The sequence below is a fragment of the Mesoplodon mirus genome, assembly GCF_964341445.2.
Source record: "Mesoplodon mirus genome assembly, chromosome: 6".
In the NCBI taxonomy this organism is placed as follows: Eukaryota; Metazoa; Chordata; class Mammalia; order Artiodactyla; family Ziphiidae; genus Mesoplodon; species Mesoplodon mirus.
In genome coordinates this window covers 5,957,541-5,978,379 of record NC_138982.1, presented here as the reverse complement: position 1 = coordinate 5,978,379, position 20,839 = coordinate 5,957,541, and positions in this window count along the sequence as shown.

Here is a 20,839-nt window from a genome sequence, read left to right as displayed (position 1 = left end):
CACGGATGACTGGCTGGATTGAAGTTCTTGCTACAATTTTTTTCTTTCAACTTGCTCAACAATTATTTCCCTCAAGTTGGTTGCAGATGCAGCCTCTGCCCGGGAATTATAATCCATTCCTTACTGAACAGCAAGGAGACCCGAGATGCTGGCCACGTCCACACGCACACCACCTGCAGGGGGCCGTGGCTGGAGGGAGGGCAGTGCCACCGGCTGTGTCTGTGCCATGACGAAGAACTTGGAATGGAGAGCCCAGAGCATCTTGCTGGGCTGGGCTGGCTATCCTGGAGGCTGGCAGGCAAGAGACATAGCTGCCTGGCTCCTGACTGAGTGGTGACTGTCTCTACCCCCTGCTCTCAGCCCAGAAGGAGCACCCTCTACAGACACGCAACACACACAGGCGCGCAGTCACAAAAGACACATAGGGACACAGCCAGGAAGAGACAGCCATGGACACTCAGTCACACACACAAGCATGCAGACCTGTAGGACACAGACCCAAACTACAAGGTATGACACATATATACACAGAGACACACCAAACCCACCTACCCTGATATCCCTGCTGTCTTAAGCCTAGTCAGCGAGGCACACAGGTAAGCAGGCCAGAGCATCACCACATGTCAGGGCTGTGATGGAGGGGACTGTGGAGTCCTGAGGAGTGCGGAGTGTCTCTAGGTTCCTCCCAGAAGAGGGGATGCCTAAGGCCAGGGATTAGGTGAAAATGGTAGGAAGGACATTCCTGGCGTAAGAAGGAGCCCAGGCCAGGACCCAGGGACACCAGGGAGAAACTATGTTCAGAGAAGCGTGGCTCACACAGTGTGGCCTGGCCACAAGGAGGGGCCGGAGCCTCTGAAGAGAGTCAGACCCCGATCCTGCTGCCCCAGCAAGTCAGCCTCAACCTAGAGGCGCTGACACTGCTGTGATTCACATGAAAAACACCTTTTCCCTCTGAGCGGGGGGTCATCTGGGGACTTCCCAGGGCTGGCCAATTGCACTGGCCACGGCTGCCGACCCTCCTCACCACCACTGGTCTCCAGTCCCTTTAGAGGCTGGCCCAGCCTGAGGAGGAAGGGTGCTCTCTGCAAGCACTCACTGCTGTCTATGGGGCCACTGCCTGGGCCCAGGGCCTGGCTGCAGACAGGGTTTCAGAGCCTGCGGTCTTGATTTCGTTTGTCCTGGGCAGATGCAAGGGGCTCTGCCAGCTGTGAGGCCCTACATGACAGCCAGTTCTTAGAGAGACCTGTCACACACATGCAAAGTGAGCAAAACCAGGCACCTCCCTGGCAGCCATGTCCCAGGGGTTCGGCCCCTAATCCAGGCTCTCCGTGGAGTGCCCCATCCCCACCCTCTTTCCTATTTTCCATCTTCCCCCTAGACAACTCTCAGTTGACCTTCCAGACCAAGCTGAAGTGTCCTCTCTTCCAAAATGCCTTTCTGAACTCCTGTCCTCACTGTCCCAGGGGAGTTCGATACATTTCCTCAGTGCTTCCCTCTGACCGGCCTTATCAAACAACAGACTCATTGTATGGTTACTTGGAGATCTCTCCAGAGACCCTGAGAGCTCTCCCTCTCTGTGGGGTCAGCTTCCCCCATAGGACCTACGTATTAGCTATCTAGGGCCACAGAACAAACCCTCCCAAAACTTAGTGACTCAAAACAACAACAGTTATTTATCACCTCCCAGGTTTCCGGAAGTCAGGAATTTAGCACAGCAGGGACATCTTATCCACAGCATATGAGGCCTCAGCTAGGGTCTGGAACTGTCAAAGTATCATTCACCATGACCGGTGGTTGATGCTGCCTACTGACTGAGGACCAGCTGGGTGTCTCCATGTGGCCTGGGCTTCCTCTCAACATGGTGGCTGGGTGCAAGGACAAGCATCCCAGGAGAGAGAGAGACAGAGACAGACAGGAAGAAGCTGTATCATTTTTATGACCTAAAATTGGAAGTCATATAGCATCACTTCTGCCATACTCTGTTGATTGAGGTGGCCACACACACCCATCCAGATTCAAGGGGAACAAACACAGGTGGCCACTTCTTGGTGGAAGGAGTCACAGTCACACTGTAGGAAAGGCATGTGGGTGGGATAAATATTGAGGTGTAGCTGTGTTTGGAAAATGCAATCTGCTGCAATCAGTTGCCAGCAGGTGCTAAATGAAGGGGTGATGAGTGAACGAATGAGTGAAATGGATGAATGAATGAATGAATGACTCTCGTTCTGCACTGTTCACCTCTCCTCTGTCCTCACACAATTCTCAGTTAAGACTCTAACCAACCCTGACAAGCCCCAGGGCAAGTCACAGCCCCTCCTTCCACTCTGGAAGCTAAAAGGCCATGAAATCCCTTCCAGGTTCCGAGTTCTCAGACTTGTCCCCGGAGTCCGACTGGTTCTCACTGTGGTTTCAGGGCACAGGGGCATGCTGCAGGGAACTAGAGAGGCCGACGGGGGAGGCAGTTTCCTTGCTGATTCACAGACAGGGTTTCAGGAAGCAGATCTATGGAACTAAAACATTAGAGGAAAGTCTTCTTTAAAAGGTTTTCAAGGTTTAAATAACTGTCTTCAGTTACTTAATATTCTTAGGAGAAAAAGTGCTACTTGTACAAGCTGCTTATATTTTTCTGAGCTCCAACTTTTGAACAATTACTATGTGCTTCCACAGTTTTTCTTATTAATAACAGAATGCACTGAGATCTTAAAGGGCCAGGCTCTAAGTGCTTTATAAGCACTATTTCTGTAACAGGGAAACATGATTCATGTATGAGCATTTAGAGGCTCCCTCCACTTGCCATATTAGGATGGTAACCAGTGGGGAGACAAGAGAAAAGCCCTTTGGTGAGGGAGATTTTTTTGGAGCAGGTTACGGGAAGACTGCGGGGAAGAGGAAAGCGACCTTGAGAATCATTCTGGTGAGCTACGGACTGGATCTCCTGCGACATTCTTCAAGAGATGCAGTGGAGACTGAAATACTTTTTAAAGTTACTTTTGGCTCTTGGAACGAGCTTCCTTGAATGCGACTGCACAGAGTCTGAGCCACAGGGACGCTGAAACTTATAAGGGTTGCATCTCACTTGGTGCACACAATAATGAATGAAATAGAAACGCCCATCCTCTCTTTTCAACAGCTGAGAAAAATCAGATGCAGACCTTAAACAACATGCCAAAGGTCCCAGCACTAAGGCGTGGCCGAGCAAGGGCTACAACCCAAATCTCTCTGATCTGGAGGCTGATCTCTTAGTGACATGACCACTGTGTGATACCACCTCAATCTTCACAGATGGGAATTGGAAGAGCACAGGCATTTCACCAGAAAGCAAGGCCAGGTATGATTCCCCAGGTGGGAGAGGGTGGGCAATCCAGCTCCTACCTTACTCGGGTGCCACCTCCTCCAGGGAGTCACCTGTGAGCACCCCAGCCCACAGTATATGGAAACGGGTGCCAGTCTTATCAGCTCCGCCTGGACTGTAACTCCCTGTGCGCAGGGACCACACCTGCTCCCCTGTCCCCCCCAGGAGCAGCTAGCTCAGGTTAAGTGTCCACTAGAACTCTGGACTGAATTGGGCAATGGGGGCAGGGATTAATCGGAGTCTTAGAGGGCTCTTTTTAGAAAGTCAAATCTAGTAACACAAATCTCATGATCGCAAATTCAGTCTCAGCTGCTCTTATGTCCTCGGTTCTTCCTTTTGTGTTTACTCTGTTGAATGAAAGTCTGGGGAACCTGCAAAATGGACTAGGGTCATCTGATAGACCCAGGGCTCCTGCCTCTTCCAGACCCAGGCCCCCTCTCAAAGAACAACTCATCACACACACACACACACCCCACTTGTTCTACATCGTGTTTCCGAGGGCCCCATTCTCAGTAGCAATCCCCAAAGTTGCTGGCCTGATACACACACAGCCCTCCTGGATCTGGACCCGTTTCCGCCCGTCTTCCCTCCCCTCTCATCACTGCTTGCCTTGAACCCTTAGTCAGTTGCTTAACCTCTCTGAGTCTCTGCGACTGCACCTTAGAACAGGGGTGATAAGAATGCCTGGCATAAGGTAATAACTCATTCAAGAGTCGAGGAATGAATGAAAACTATCTACTCTGTAGGGCCATGGAAGGGGCAGGGTACACAGTAAGCGCTCAATAAATAGTAGCTACTATTACAAAAGAGGTGGGTGCACTGTCTGCACTGCCCCGTGAGCCTTCACGCCATTCACAGCCAACACCCCTTACTTGTTTTGCATAACCACATCTCCGTCTGATCTAAGCATTATGAAGAAACAGTAACAAACAAAACACAAAACCAAAACAACCAGCACCGAGTAGCTCCATAACTGTCCCCTGTGACCACACACACGCCAAGCATCGCTTGGCGAGGCCAGTCCAGCCACCATGGAGAGGGAGAAGTCGTGATGAGATCCAGCAAAGGAAACCCGAGACCACTCCTGGGGGTGAGTCAGACTCCGGAGTGGAGACCGAGGCAGCCAGGGCGAGCGGGGTGCCAGTGAGGCCCGTGTGCACATCTGTCCAGCTCCGGTGCCATGGACCCAACTGTGCCCCACACACTGTGGGTGGGCGGGGAGGCAGCTTGGGAGTGAGCTGAACACGGAACCCCTGGAACAGAGGAGGACCACGCAGAGCTCAGCTTTCCACCCAGTGGAACCTCACCATCAACCCGCTACACAGAGGCTGTCGCTCCGCTGGCTCCTCAGGGGCCTTTCTCAGCACCTGTGGCTCTCTTGGAGGCCAGCCCTTCCGGCCCACCCTGCCCCACTGCTCACGTTCAATTCCCCCAGGCGGCAGGCCTAGGGCGGGGGCAGGTCCCGGGCAGGGTCCTGCTGACATCTGTGTCCACATCTGAGCAGTTCTTGGGGCAGGGCTCACCATGGCAAGACAAGCGCTCAATAGATGGGAGCTACCACTGTTGCTGATACGGCCCGGCCTCTCCGGAGCCCACTCAGCTGCGGGCCACAGCCTCCGGTGTGCCGCAAGCTTGGTCCACTCATGACCGAGCCAGTGGCCTGCCCGGGCTACAAGCATTTGGACCCTCAGCCCCATAGGAGGTGGGCATCTAGGGGGGGCTGTGGCCTGGATTTGATGGACCCGCCAAAGCCTGGCACTCTAGACCCTGCCCAGTGTCCTGGAACTGCATGCAGGAGGCTTCTCCCAACCCTCCAGCCATCCCAATGGATATCAACCCCGAACCTGAACTCAGGCCGCTTCTAGCCTGGAGGCTCTGCTTTTTCCTACCTACTCAGCACGGCACTTTGCAGGCAGCACAGACTTTGTCTGGCTCTGCAGAGGGGACAAAGGGAAGTATAACTCTTGGCCGACAGGGTCAACCTCCTGGTGGGCCTGCTTCTTCCCTGGGTGTCAACTAGGAGGCCTGGGAGGGCTGGGCCCTCTCTCTGAGCAACAGGCAAAGTCGGCTCAGCCGGCTGTGTGGAAGAGTACCCATCAGAGAAGTAGCGCCCCATCACCGCCCATTCGCACACTCCTCCCTCCAGGGAGGGCGGGCTCCGAGCCCCATCACACCCCAGCAGAGGGCTTTCGAGGTCAATTCGGGCATATGGGTTCCCCTGACAGTCCCTGAGCCCCATGGGAGTGGAGAGGGCTGAGGCTGCCCCTGTCCTCCCAGGCTAGAGAGGCACCAACCCCAGGCATGTTCACTTCTATTTATTGTTGTGGCTGGTTGGTTGGTTGTTTTTTTCCAACTACGCAAGTAGAGCTAAATCTGCAGAAAATTGTGCAACAGAAAAGTGCAGAGAGAGGCAACCAACATTAAGGGATTTTTCCTTCCAGTCTTTTTTCTCCCCGTTCATTTATTAAAATGCAATTGAAATCCTAGCTCCCCCTACCCGCCCTCGGCCTTAATCTTGTGTCAGCAGGATTTTCCCCACCTCACCAAACTCTCTTTGTAAACACCATTTTTAGAGTCTGCATAGTCTTTCTCCACTGGGCTGAGTCAGGGTTTGTATGAACATATCCCCTTTGTTTGTTTGTTTTGTGGTATTGCAAAAGTAATGACATGAAAAGCTTTGCCTGCATTCCAAAATATTTCCTTGGGATAGATTCCTAGAAGTGGCATTGTTGGGTAAGGTGTAAGAACATTTTTAGGGTTCTTGGTCTCTGTTGCCCAATCGCCTCCGGGAGGACTGAACCAGTTTACCCTTGATAAACAGAGCCTTCGACACACTGTGCTCGGTGCTAGAGACAACGGGCCCCCAGCCACAGACCTTGCTGCTCTGAACCCGTCATCTTGTCACCACTATCAATTCTGGGATTTCTAGGCCCCAAACAGTCTCCCTTCTCTCATACCCCCAAAAGCCACCTTCCCCACAAAATAAAAAACTTTAAACATCTTTGGAAAGAATTCTGGGCCCAGGAGATAAGGACAGCAGGTTCCAGACCTCCCCGTCACCGGTGAGCTGGGGAACTCAGGCCTTAGGTCTTCGTTGGCCAAGCAGGGCACCTGAACTGGATGGTCCCCAAGGCCCCAGGCCAGGGGCACAGGCTGGCAGTATAGGAGTCAGGGGTCCCAACTGGGGTGTCAAAGGGTCTTGGCTCATGTCCCAGCTTTCACCACTTGCCAGCAGCATGATCTTGGGTAAGTTATTTGACTAGTTTAAGCTTCAATCCTATGATCTTTAAAATGGGAAGGAAGAAAATTAACTTACCTATCAAGGTATCATGATGATTGAATGTAATTATATATTGGAAAATTATACATTGGCGAAACAAAAAAGGCAGTGCCTGGCACAAAGTAAATACTGTGTAAAGGGTCTGATGCTATTGCATTTTGCAAACATCAATACAACTGAAGGGGGTCCTCTAAGGTTGATACAACCAGTTGGGAAAGAGGCAGTGTGCCCAGCCCACAGCGGCACGGTAACCTGGCAGCTGCCCACCCATCCCGCTCTGACCAGGTCTGGCTGTGCTGCACCCCTCAGGCTCTGAAACATGATGCTTCCCAGGGAAGGGAGTTGAAGGCCGCTACACCAGGTGGTTATCAAGGCCCAGGCTGCCAGGAGGCTTGGGAACATAATCTCCGGAAAGAGATTGAACTCACCCGCTGGGGAACAAGGACACTGGGCTCTGATGAGCCTGTGGAGCGGACGAGAGGAATTATACCTGGGGGCTTGGGGAGGACCCGGCTGACTCAGCCCGCAGACACGTCCTCAGGGCTTCAGCGAGCTGGAAGCCGGGTCCTTAGACCTAGGTGATAGAGGGCGGCAGAGAGGTGGGGACAGAATCCTCTCTGCGGGCTGAGGATGGAGAGAAAGAGCCATGATCAGAAACATGTCTGTCTTATCGCCAGGGGCCAGCCCCCAGCCCAGCATCCAGCCCCAGGGCGCAGCCAGGGCCTCTGGAGTGACTGCGGGCTGGTCCAGGGGCTGTCCAGGCTCTCGGGAGGAAGGGGTCACGGCTCTAGTCAATGGGTGTCCTGAGCAGTGTGCTCAGCAGCAACAGGAATGAACCTCTGCTTCCAGGACAGGATGTCCTCATGGAGGAGCCTCGGTGGCAGTGACCCTCGGCATTTTACAGGTCCCGACCGGACACTGAGGTTGAGAGCAGTCAGAAAAGGTGCCTGACCTGACAAAGGGAATCAGGGGCCAAGCGGCAAGTCTCCTGTGCCTCCTTTTCCTGAGCAGGGTTCATAGGCTTCACCAGCCTTACAGAAGAGGTCAAGAACCCCTGAAGCACTTTTCGAGGTGTTGAAGTCACTGACCGAAACGAAGTGAAATGACTCTGTGTACGAGGAATTAAGTTTCTGCAGCATACTGTCTCTTAGTCACTAACGTCCACTTCAGTAGACCGTTACCCATGCAGCTGCCACTCTCTCTCTTTCTCTTTCCCAACAGGACCCTAATTTTGCTCAGGTCTCTATGGCACTCATGCCTGGCTCCATAGAGGCACAATCATTACTCTAAGCCAATGGCTCCCAAATCATGTACCAAAGCACCACAAGGAGGGCCAGTGAATTCACTGTAGCACCAAGTGATAGTTTACATTTCGAGGGAAATACAGTGACGTCTGTCAGAATCATGAGAACGGCTAGCTCAAGGCACTTCACAGTTTTAACATCAATAACACCATATCTTTGTAAAGCCGGGTTTTCAGTGGTTGCCATCATAAAAAGCAAGGACCACATCTTCTTTAACCATACATACAGTGGAATATTACTCAACCATAAAAAAGAATGAAATATTGTCATTTGCAGCAACATGGATGGACCTGGAGATTATCATACTAAGTGAAGTAAATCAGACAGAGAAAGACAAATATCATATGTTATCACTTATATGTGTGGAATCTAAAACAAAATGTTACAAATGAACTCAAAACAGAAACAGACTCACAGACTTCAAAAACAAACTTATGGTTACCAAAGGGGAAAGGTCGGGGGGGGAGGGATAAATTAGGAGTTTGGGGTTAACATATACACATTACTATGTATAAAATAGACAGCTAACAAGGGCCTACTGTATAGCACAGGGAACTCTACTCAATACTCTGTAATAACCTATATGGGAAAAGAATCTGAAAAAGAATAGATTATGTATATGTATAACCAAATCACTTTGCTGTACACCTGAAACTAACACAACACTGTAAATCAACTAATATGCCAACGTAAAATAAAAGTTAAAAAAAAAGAGGAAATACCACACAGAAATCCACGTACATAGGAAAAAAGGGTGTGGCATCCAGTCTAACTTCAGGTTTGAGAAGTTGTGCGGTGCCCATCAGGCACACACATCCCATTAGTAAATAGTTGTGGTTAGTTAGGAATAATATAAAAAGATTTTTTTTCAATTTATTTTTCAAATAGCCACTAAGTTGTTAGGACATAAACTCTTATTAAATTGTTTGTACCTAACTAATTAATAAGGAGAACTGTTAGGTATTTCTTTTGGCTTAAGATGCCATGAAAAACTACTGAGATACTTAGGGTGCTATAATTGAGAAAGTTTGGAAACCTCTGCCCTAAGCTAATAAGAACAGGGTATTTCCCTGGCACCTGTCCATGGTCCCTAGTGGGCCACTGTCCCTATCAGACTGAGGATAAGGACACATGTGGCGTGGCTGCCGAACTGATTCTCTCACTCTCTCGTGGGGTGAGAACAGAGTGGCACACAGACCCAAGTGCCACTGGTGTCCACCTTGTGATCTCAGGGGACCGCCCTTAGCATGGCACCAATACTGAGGACAGGAGAGGGACAGGAGACCTGGGTCCCTGATACCGTCACTGAGCTGCTGGATCTATTCCCCCTGCCTCCGGGCTTCCTGTAGTGGGTAACAGGACACTTCCTATTGACTGAAGTAGTGTGAGTCGGCCTGTGCTGCTTGCAGCCCAAAGCATTCCAAGGTATAAACAAACTCACTGTGATTCAGGCTGTGTCAGGAGGAGGTGGGTATGGAGAGGAGCCCTTGAGGAGTTATGGGGCAGGGGAGTCACCAGGACTCCCTGTGGCCGAGGTCTGTACAAAGCTCTCCTGGTACGGGGCCTGGAGGACTGGCTCTTCCTGGGGTGAGGGTGAGGGCAGTGGGTGCAGGAGTCTTCTGGAGGGCACTCTCCCCACAACACATCACCCAGGCAGCAGGCATGCATTTGTCACACTGCGCCAGAGCTCACTGTCCCCACGTGTCTCCTTCACTCGCCTGAGCTCCCTGAGGGCAAGAACGGAGAGCCCACCTGGTCCAGCCGCGGCCAGTAGGCATGAAACCAGGCGCGTTCCCACTCCCCAGACTGCTCGGGCTTCTCCGGGTAGGCAGAGCGAAGCTGCCCTGCCCTTCTGATGGCCGGTGGGATGGAGGCGGTCCCTCACAGAGGCCGGGGCCCTGGCTAGCTGAAGGGTGGCCTCTCCTCTCCAGCGGCCTCCATACTTCCCTACAGAGGGAGGACTCAGCTCCGGGAGCTCCCATCTCACAGATCAAAATGGGCTCTAAATGCAAATCAAGAAGGAAATTACAACAATGTGAAGCAGAATTGCCTTCTATTTCTGGCACCTCGGTAACTTTAGAAAGTCCTGAAAGATTTACATGGTTTTTCATTTAAGGAGAATTCCATCCCCCTTCCAGAGCGAGGCCACGCCTGCCAAGCTCCTGCCCAAACAGTCAGGCATTTCAGACATGCATTGTTGCCAAAGAGGGGGCAGATGGGAAACCACAACTCACTGCTTACTGCTGAGCCTCAGAGCCAGGGGTCCCTGGGCCGGGCCAGTCCAGCCCCTCTCCTCTCCCTGTGGGTCAGGGCTCACGGCTGGACTCCAGCTGCAGCAGCAGTCGCAGACTCTGATCTAGGATCCAACAGGGGGCGCCAGAGACTGCTCAGGACAGTGAACACAGAACAGCCAGGAAACTGGTGAGACCCAGAGTCTGATCCCAGGAGCAGCAAAGGTGAAGATCCCTGTACATTCACAGTGAGCCCTTTCTCCCTTTCTGTCTTACAATAAAGAGCAGAAATATATTCAATACATGCTCTCAGATGACTGTGAACAAACTCACCCGGCACACATCTTCATCCCCACATACACAGAATATTATAACAGCTTCCAAGTTGTCGCCTGACTGAGATTGATTAGCAATGTCTGCTATGGGCATAGGAAAAGGGGGAATGTGCCAGGTTTTACCCATTCATGGACTGCACAAATCTTCTTGGAATACATATGTTGTAAGTGTTCATTAGTTCAAAGAGGTACAGTGGTCCCTGTGGCCTCCAGAAAAAGCTAAGCTTGGTATTGAAGGCCCTTCACCATCTGTACCCCAACTCCCTGGAGACCTTGATTCCCACCAGTTACCCACTGGCCTGGCAGCCTCACTGTGGGCCTCCAACATGCCCTCAATAGGCCCTAATGTACTTTTGCTCACTAGGATCCACCTGACGGGAAAGTACTCTCTTTGCCTTTCCAAAGTCCACTGGCCTCAACTCGAGGCCAGGAACCCATCCGTGATCAGAAGGTCTAAGCAACCCACGTTCTGCTCGGCTGCTGTAGCACCTAAGCATCTGTGGCTTTTGTTAGCCACCACTTTGTTAAGGCCTGGAAGAACCAACTGTCTTTTGTGCACATGGAGTTTGCCCATCTAGACTGTAAGTTCCCCGAAGACAGGGATGTTGCTTCGTTCGTCCCTTAAGAAAGGAGGCAAAACACTTACTCTGTGCCAGGAACCATCCCGGAGAGTTTCACTCATTCTTTCACTCAAGCCTGATAACCATCTAGTGATGTATGACCACCTTCATTTTGCAAACGGGGAAATAAAGGCACAGAGAGGTTAAGTGACTGGTCCAGGGTCGTACAGCTAAGAAATGCCAAGGGCATGGATTCAGACTCTGATCTGCCTGATTTCAAATCCAGGCCTCATTTGCCCTGTTCTAGGATTCCTCCCACAGAGAACCACATTTTCCACAGAGGACCCTGAAGAGGGCAGTGCTGACCCCCTACAGATGGGCCTGACGCTCCAAAAATAGTTATGGTCTGACTGATAAAGGTCTAATGATTGAGTGTGAGGTGTGGTGGCAGATGGTGGAGGGCCTGATCAGGCGGTGGGATGCGCCCAGCTCTCCAACCATCTCACCTCCCAGGTGACTGCTGATTCCACCTGTCGAAGCCTAGCACAGCCGGTAAGCCACACAGACCATGCCTTCCCTGCCTTTTTACTTTATGCCCGCCCCTCCCTCTACCCCCAAGATTCAGTCTTCCACCATCCTGGGTGATTCAGCCTTGAACTGCTGAGGCTGCCATACCGACTGCTTCAACCACATAGGGAAGTCAGAAATTGCTGTCACTTGTGCCCTCGGTTTATCTTTAGAAGAATGGCTGAAAGGACCTCCACTGCCCAGGATGATTGTTTTGACAGTTTTTTTTTATTGTGCATAAAATTGCATCATTGTTTTGTTTAACATTGAAAGGAGTTAAACTGCTATGAACTTAATGTGCCACCCCCCGGTAAACCATTAGGTCCCTTCTGTGTTCCTGACTTTATAAGTCTGTTTCCCTCAGAGGAACATCTGTTGTATACTTAAATGACCTTAGTTCAAAGGCACGATCAACAAAAAAAATTCTCAACTCCACTAGGAAGCATTCGAGGGTATCCGTTACTCTGCGCTGGTTGCGGTATTAGGGGCTTCTCCGCCAACAGCTGTGCACATCTGCCCGCGCGGGCCGAGGCCCCTCTCTTTCTGCACATCATTAAAGATGCTCAGGCCTGCTTTTCGGCCTCATTCCCACTCTGACCCATGCAAGCGAGTCTCGCCAAAGTCTCCACTTTGTGGGCATCGATAGCCAGGGTTCCACTCAAATATAATTTCTACCCTGCATGCGGAGGGAGTGTGATGAAAGACGAGCAAGGGGTGTTCTGCTAATCCTTGGAAATAACATGAATGAGCATCAGGAATTTCGAGCAACTTGACAAATGCAGGAAAAACAGATTGTCCTGAGCCAAACGCAGAGGAATTTGAGGAGAAAAACGAGCCTGTTGCCGAGAAAAATTACAAGGAGACACCATCTTGGAGGCCATAAAAATCATATTGGAAACAGAAATGGCCAGGCAGCAGGCTTTCTGGCTTTCACCTTGATTAGCTCATCCAGATGTTAGCCCCATTTTCCAGATGAGTCGACAGACACTGAGAGCTCCTGACTTGACCAGAGGAGGGCCCAGGCGTCCGCCTCCTGCCATTCTGTTTACGGGTGGCTGCTGCAGAGGTTAGAGGGAACCCGGCCAGTCTGAAGAAAGGAAGACAACGAGGGCAGGGACAGTCATGGCGAGGGGCTTGGAATGTCTCTTTCCCCGGCTCCTCTGCTTTGGGCCTGGGTCTCAGTGGGTCTCCATGAACTGAGCCGACAGTCGCTTCTTTTCTTAGTGTTTGGTCAGATTTTCCAGGGGATGTGACTTTTTGAGAATGCTCTGATGTCCGCTGCACCGAACATCAGGGAAATGCAGAACTGAATTTCTCCAGGAGGTTGAGGACAGGTGGGCTATCCTAGAGCAGCAAAGCTGTGCTCACTCTGGGGCTGTGCCATCCAGACTGGCTGGTGAGTTGTCCTGGGGATGGGGCCACCAGCTCGGGTTTCGGGCTTTGTCTGGGGGCCCTTCCCTAAAAGGGGTCATTGGGTTTTCACACACATGGGAATCTTTATGAGTTGTTGAAACATTTCTGGAAGTTGGTGGGTTTCTGCAAGGCTGGTTCACAGAATTGTGCCTTCTTGCAGTTGGGAAAGTCACTACTAAAAATAAAGGAAAGTTGGGTTTTGCCTTATTTGGAGAGGACTGGCCTGCACTGTCTCCCCCCCCTTCCTATGCTATCTTTTAGAGAAAGTGGAAGAGCTTTATACACACACACACGAGTGTTTTTTTAAAATGTATAGATCAAATTCCATTGCCAAGAGATTCAGAGACTGCTAGAAACTCTTTGTTGGACCACAGTGTTGCAGCATTTATTCTATGGTGCTGGTAACGTGTGGACCCATCTGGGTCTGAGGAACCTCAAGGGGTTTGTCTGGTTTGGTCATTAAAATTCTAGTTGAAAGGGGATGTGACCCATAGCTCTGCTATTCTTTCATTTGTCCGTTCGGTCAGTCAGCCAGCCAGCCAGCCAAAGATGATCGAAACCAATCTGTGTCAGGCTCCATGACAGGCTTTAAAGATGCAGAGAGGAACCAAGTCAGCATTCTGCTCTGAAGGAGCACTGGCAACAGTGACTGGCAGAGGTGGGTGGAGAAGGGAGGGGGTGGGGAACACAGAAGGGCTCCTAACCTGGCCTGGGGATAAGGGAGGGGCTGCCGCAGCTGAGTTTTACAACAATTTTAAAGGATCCTGGTGAGAACAGAGACAGAAGACAGGAAAGAATTCCAGGAAGAGGGGAGAGCCCTGCAAAGGCCTGAGGTGCTCAGAGGATTGTAAGCAGCTCCCCGGGCTCAGCTGAGGTGGGCATATCCAGATACATGGCCAGCACTAGGGTGAGGGAGTGAAGACCAGATAAAGACAGGATCTGACCCTGCCCTTGCACGATTCACCTCACTTCCCTCACTCGAATCCTGGCCCTGTCTATTTCTTCGTTCAACATTTTATTTATTATGGATTTTTTTTTTGCATTAATTTTGATTCTAAAAAAGATGGCACTAAAACATTATTTATCTTGATCACTGAGCTTTGGGGCATCCCCTTATATTTTGTTCCAGAGGTGAGCATCTTTCTTTCCTCACTTTAGTCCTGGTTCATTCAAGAGAAGAGGCTTGGGAAGCGGGCAGGACAGGGAGCCCGGGGGATGGCCTTCTCAGCTCAGAACTTTGCCTTTCACCCTGAAGGCAGCAGGGAGCTACTAAGGATGGTACAGCAGGGAAGGAATGCCATTGGATGTGATGGAGAAAATCTCCCAGCAGGAGCAGCAGGGTGGAGGCGGGCTGGGGGTGGAGGGACTGGAAGCAAGAAGATCTGTGAGGAGTGAGTCCTGGAATCCTAGGTGAGAGCTGATACGGGCCCAAGTCAAGGCTGGGAAAATGGGGTTCGAGAGGAGGACCTGGGGGGGGGAGCAACATACACTGCGGACTCTCTACAGCAGCCCCAGTGCCCAGCCTCCCTGGGTTCCCTTTGGCAAAGGTCAGAAAGAGAACTCCCGGACTCGCTGGCGGGCAGAGGAAGACGCGGGGGTTGGAGAGGTCAGACGACCTGGCTGCAGCTGCCTAGGGCGCGCTGAGCCCTGCCATGCCCACCCCGCAGGCGGGCTGCCCTGCTTCCTGCAGAGTATGGGCCCCCCGCAGGGCTCGCACCCCTCCCTGTACACCCCCCCACAGCCTACCCAGCAGGAGACAGCGGGCCTGGGGCCTGCAGGCAGGACAGGGGTCCCAGGGGCAGGGCTCTGAGCCCCGCACACAGGCATGCAGACACACAGGGCAGGCAGGTGGGAGGCTGGGAGGAGGTCTGGTCCCCATTAGGGGCCATTTGCCTGTGGTATCAGGCCAGTGGGGCTGTGGGCTGGTTAACAGGCATGGCCACTGGCTGCCTTGAAATTGCACTGATTGGCTCTAATTTCCCCTGCTCCACGCAGGGGGCCCGAGGACAGCCTAATGTAGGGTGGCAGCCGTGGCAGCCCAAGACAAGACATCCCTCCTCACTAAAAACACACGGCGTTTCCTCCCTCCAACCGGTTCTTACAAATAATGCAATTTACTGTCCCTGACGTCTGATCAAATTCCACCTCCTCCAAGAAGCCTTCCTGCCCTACCCTGACCCCTGGGCTCGGGCATCAGACACATCTGGGTCCCTTCCTTCTTCGTCTCTGCCCCCACCCCCTGCCACCACAAACCTCTTAGCCTCTCTCAGAGTCAGTTTCTTTAGCAGAAGAGGACCCCCAGGGCAGACAGGGGTGACAATGATGGGGTGACATAATGGTGCGGCACCTTTGCTCAGGACAGCCCTTCCCTTCTAAAAGCAAGCACGGCCTTCACATCCAGATGGTCACTCCACTCCACACCCATCCCCACCCTCGCCCTGCCAGGTCTGAAGTATTTCTCTGAAGCTCCAGAGGAGGAAGTTCCTCCTCCCCCGACAAAGAGACCAGCCTCACAGTTCCCACCATACACACTGCAGAGGAACATGGAGATAAAGCCCGCTGGACTGGGGATGACCTTGACGGTGCTGGCACTTGGGTGCCAGTGCCGGTGGCCCTGGTTTCCAAGGTGCCCGTCTGTAGCTGGAACACTTGGGGGCCAATCTCCCCACCCTCCGCCGGCTTCCCTGCCTCCTTGCTCTCTTCGCCCTCTCCCTTCCCATCTCCACTGACCTCCCGGGTAGAACCTCACAGCCAGGCTGGGCTCCCCTCTTCGTTTGCCCTTTGGCATTTTTCTGGCTGCTGCTGCTTTATCTTTTCTCCACCAACCCTTACCCCCCAAGCTTCTAGCTCTTTCCTTCTTCATTCAACAATACTTATTAAATAGTCAAAATACATATTTTTTTAAGTGCCTGCTGTGTGTCATGGGCTCTGCTAGGCGCTGGGCATGGAAGAGTGGGCTGACATAGGAGACGTTCTAGTGGGTGACTTCCCGCCCTCTGTCTGTTTCCGTCTTCCCTTAGGGGTCTTTCTTGAGCTAAGAGGGAGGTCAGGGCTGCCCTGTAACCACAGAGGGGGGCAGGCCCTTGGAAGACCATCCTTTCCTCTCTCCCACGCCTGCCCCGGGATGCAGAGGCCCTGCATCCTCCAGGGGCTATTCCTGCCCCCATAAGACTGGGGAGTGAATGGGGAGGAAGGGACCTCCTTTCTCAGGCAGCTGCTTCGTTGGGCTAGGATGCTGAATAGCCAGAGAGCGACAGAAGGAACGAGAGGCCAGGTCACCGCTGAGTCAGGTCCACAAAGCACTGCTTCCCCCACTGGCCTGGCCGCCAGCCCCCGACCATTTCAAAGGGCTTGATAAACAGCTTGGCGGCCTTGTCTCCCCCACGTGCTGCTCAGGAGCACGGCTGGGAGAGGCAACACCAAGGGTAAGGTGCTCCTCTGCTGGGTCAAGGTGCTCCAGGCTCCTTTCCGGGCCCCCAGAACCGGCGCCTTCTAGCAGCCAAACAGCTGCGATCCCCGCCTGGCCCTGTGAGGCACATCTGTTCGCAGTTAGGGGTCAGTGCCCATCTGGGAAGCACGGCCAGGCAGCACATGCTCAGACCCCCATGCATGCATACCCGGGCCTGGGTACATCCGGGTACACACGTGACACCAGTCACCCACATGTGCCCACGGGTCCCTGTGCACATGCAGAAACACATATATATGCTCACATCATTGAGAACACGTTCAGTCCAGGAATTATACAGCCAAGTAGACTGGAGGAGGCAGGAGAAGCGCTTTCAACTGAAAAATAAAATATAGGCTAAGGAGGTTCAGAAACAGCTTTGAAAGAAAAAAAAAATGGAAGGAGCTAAGCCAACATCTTAGCACTCCTGATGCTATCGGATAGAACTGAGTCAACACTCAGCCCCGCTTCCTGGAGAGATGTTCCCTCGGGGCGCACCAGCCATCTACCATACAGGGCCCAGCAGTGCATTCTGTGAAAGTCAAGGGCCGGCCTCAGTCCCCACTTCCTTCTAAGGCCTGTGCCCCTGAGCATGGATGGAGTGGATGTGGCTCCAGGGAGAGGCCCAGGGCTGTCATGAGCCTGCCCGGCCCAAGGTGGCTAGTGCAGCCCCTCTAGGTATTAGGGCATGATGGGGCCCGCTCCAGCCCTCTCCAGCCCCTCATTTCCCAAATGCACAGGCTGGCCCAGAGAGGGGCAGGGAGTGCCAGTGTAGCCCAGCAAGCCAGTGACAGTTAGGATGGTAACCAGGGCCTCCTTACGCCTCACTTTCCTCCCTCGTTGTCTGCCCCATAGTTCAGGCCAGTTGAGCTGGACTTAGGGAGACCCTGGTCTGGGTCAGCAGCAGCGTGGGGCAGAGGCAGTCCTGCCCCGGGCATGCCCAGGCCTTCCCTGTCCCTTCCACGAGAAGGCTCTGAACTGAGCCCATGGTCGGTGGCCATTGACCTGTGCGTCCTGAGGGGCCCGGGTATATGGCAGCCCAGCAAACGGCCTCTGGGGCCAGACTGCCTGCATTCAAGTCCTAGTTCTGCTACTGGACAAGGTGTGACCTCCACCCTGTCTCAGTTTATCCTTCTCTAAAATGGGAGTGATCATTCCATTTGGCAAAGTCCGTGTAAGAATTCAAGAGGGAGTTCCCGGGCTTCCCTGGTGGCACAGTGGTTGGGAGTCCACCTGCCGATGCAGGGGACACGGGTTCGTGCCCCGGTCTGGGAAGATTCCCACTCCCCCCGCAAAAAAGAGGGAGTTCCCTGGTGGCCTAGTGGTTAGGATTCCCAGGCTTTCACTGCTGTGGCCCTGGTTCAAATTCAATAAGATAATGTAGGTAAAGTGACTGGGACCCAATAAAACCTCAAACGTTACTACTCCTCCAGTCAACCTGATTCAATAAATTTCGAGGCCCCCTTCACTTCCTTTAGTGCACGCAGCCCGGCTCTTCCTGCTTCCCAGAGGGTGGGGAGGAAGAGGGCTTCAGGCAGTGGTTTTAAAGTGCGATCCCCAGACAAGCGGCAGAACCATCACCTGGGAACTACTCAGAAATGCAGATTCTGGGCCCGACCCCAGACCTACTAAATCAGATGCTCTGGGATGGGGCCCAGCACTGTGTGTTTTAAGAAGCCCTCCAGGTGACTCCGAAGACTCAAGGTGGAGAACCCCTGGGGAAGGTTGGTGCATGCCACTTAGGCAGTAGGTCCGACACCTGCTTTGTGTTAGCTTTTCATGGCCGTTGCCCAGAAATGCTCACCACTGGACTCCGGGGTTAGGGCCTGAGCACTAGCACCTAGGCTCCACAGCCAGTGGCGGTCTGGCCCCCTCCTGGTTACCACACCTGCTCCCATCCTGCCTGCCCCAGGCCTGCCCCTCAATCTGCACAGCCCATATGCCGGCGCCCTCCCTGCTCCCGCCTCCAGCCATGTGCACCCTAACCTCTGCCCTGCACTGAGCCCGTGTCCAGCTGGGCCTGGCCCAGCCCTGGAGGGGGAGATCCAGGCACTTGACTTCAAAGCCTTGTCAGAGGGAGCCTGGTTTGCAATGGAGGTCAAAGATAAACCAAGGAACAATTCGGCCAGAAAATGTGTGTCGGGGGAGGCTGCCCAGAGCTCCAGGGGAGGAAGGGGGAAGGGGGAAGGGGGAAGGGGGGAGGGGGAAGGGGGGAGGGGGAAGGGGGGAGGGGGGAGGGGGAAGGGGGAAGGGAAGGGGGAAGGGGGAAGGGAAGGGGGAAGGGGGGAGGGGGAAGGGGAAGGGGGAAGTGGGAAGGGGGAAGCAGGAAGGGGGAAGGGGGAAGCAGGAAGGGGGAAGCAGGAAGGGGGAAGGGGGAAGCGGGAAGGGGGAAGCGGGAAGGGGCTGGGCTTGCTCTGCAGCCTTTCCTGTAGGAGCCCTGCCTTCCAGCAGCCTGGGACCATGCTGGGCACCCTTCTGCGAGGCAACCTGAGGGGGAGGCTGGCCCCGGCCGACCCCACTCCCACCCAACCCCTGCCTGAGTCTGAACTGCATTTGTTCTGGCCTGATCTCTTGCATCTCCACTCAGTAGAAACATGTGCTCCGAGCTGGGACCGACAGTTGCCCGGACCCATGAGCAACTTGGGAGGAGGGGGAACACAGCCAGGTGGGAGTAGAACAGAGTCCAGGTGGGACCCAGGTGTCCAGTGAGGGTGCTGCTGTTTAGACTGCATGGAGCTGCTCGCGCCCCGCGAGCTTCCTTAACCTTCCTTAACCAGCTTCCTTAACCCTCGGGGTCCCTTGTCAAGGTAGGGGCTGCCGTCCCCCTGTCACAAGGAGGAAAGTGAAGCTGCGCGGGGCCCCATGTGGCAGGGTCAGAGAGCGGCCAGAAGTGGAAGCCTCAGTGCTCCCACCAGCCTCTGCTGTGGTCAGGGGCCCCTGTCCTGGCCCTGCGGGACACCCGCTCGACCTGCTTCCTCAGTGTGCAGGGAGCTGGCCCTGTCCTTGGCAGCCACGTGGAAGCAATGGATCTTTGGTTGCCCACAAAGCCCACATGTGACCATCACATCCAAGGTGAGCCAGAGGTTATCACCACCATTGTTCCCACTTTCAAATGGGAAAGCGGGTTCAGGGAGGCGCCCTGCCCAGGTCTGCCCCACTGGCAAGTGGGGAAGCTGGAACAGGAGCCCAGCTCAGGTGGACAGATGCCCTGAGTTCAGATGAGCTGAGATGTGAGTACAGCCAGGGGTCCTGAGGTGGCGGGGAGTATGCTTTTTGTCCTGAGGGTGTTAACCAACATTACTTTCAATAAACTACAAATCGTGCAGTGCAGCACAGAGCATGAGACACACATGCCCCTGGCCAAGTCTTCTCCCCTCTCCAGAGGTGACCCCCATCATCAGACGCCGCGGCTCTTTCCAGAGCTTTTCTATGCACTTACAGACATCTACAAGCACATGGACACTAGGTTTGGGGCTCTGTTGTTTCTTAACAGAAATGTTTCACATATATATATATTCGTATATATATGTTGTTGGTCTGTGGCTTGCTTTTTTCACTTAACACTTCTTTTTTTGTTGTTTTTGCGGTACGCGGGCCTCTCACTGTTGTGGCCTCTCCCCTTGTGAAGCACAGGCTGCGGATGCGCAGGCTCAGCGGCCACGGCTCATGGGCCCAGCCGCTCCGCAGCATGTGGGATCTTCCCGGACCGGGGCACGAACCCGTGTCCCCTGCATTGGCAGGCGGACTCTCAACCACTGTGCCACCAGGGAAGCCCCTCACTTAACATTTCTTACAAAGGGTTCTACATCAGTACATAAAGCTCCCACCACATTCCTTTTCAGGGGTGCAGGGGCTATCCATTAATGCAAGTCCTGCGGTCAGTTTACTCTCAGAGGCCAGCCCTGGGCCGCAGCCATGGCCCATGTAGCTGTGGGCTAATGGAGTGACAGCTGTCCCACACTTCAGGCAAGACTTGAGGCCCAGGCTTCCCTCGGGGCCACGCTGGCCCTGGTGTCCTCCTGCCTGGCCCACCTCACCTCCTTCCCAGCCTCCCAGAACCTTCAAGCCGGCTTGAGTGTCCGCAGCCCAGTCCCACTGGCCCCTGTGGAGGCATTTGAGGCCTGATGTGCTACCCTTTCTGGGAGCACTGGCATCGTGAGAGGAGGCAGTGCCTTAAGCCAAAGGAACAATGCCTGCGTGGGAGCCCAAGGCACCACGACAGGGGAGTGGCAGAGACATGTGGGGCGCAGGGGCCTTGCAAACTTCACATGGCCCTGCACAGGAGACCCAAGCCCCCTGCCTTCACGGTTGTGCAGCCAGACTCCTGCCCTGTGTGAAGATCCCCGATG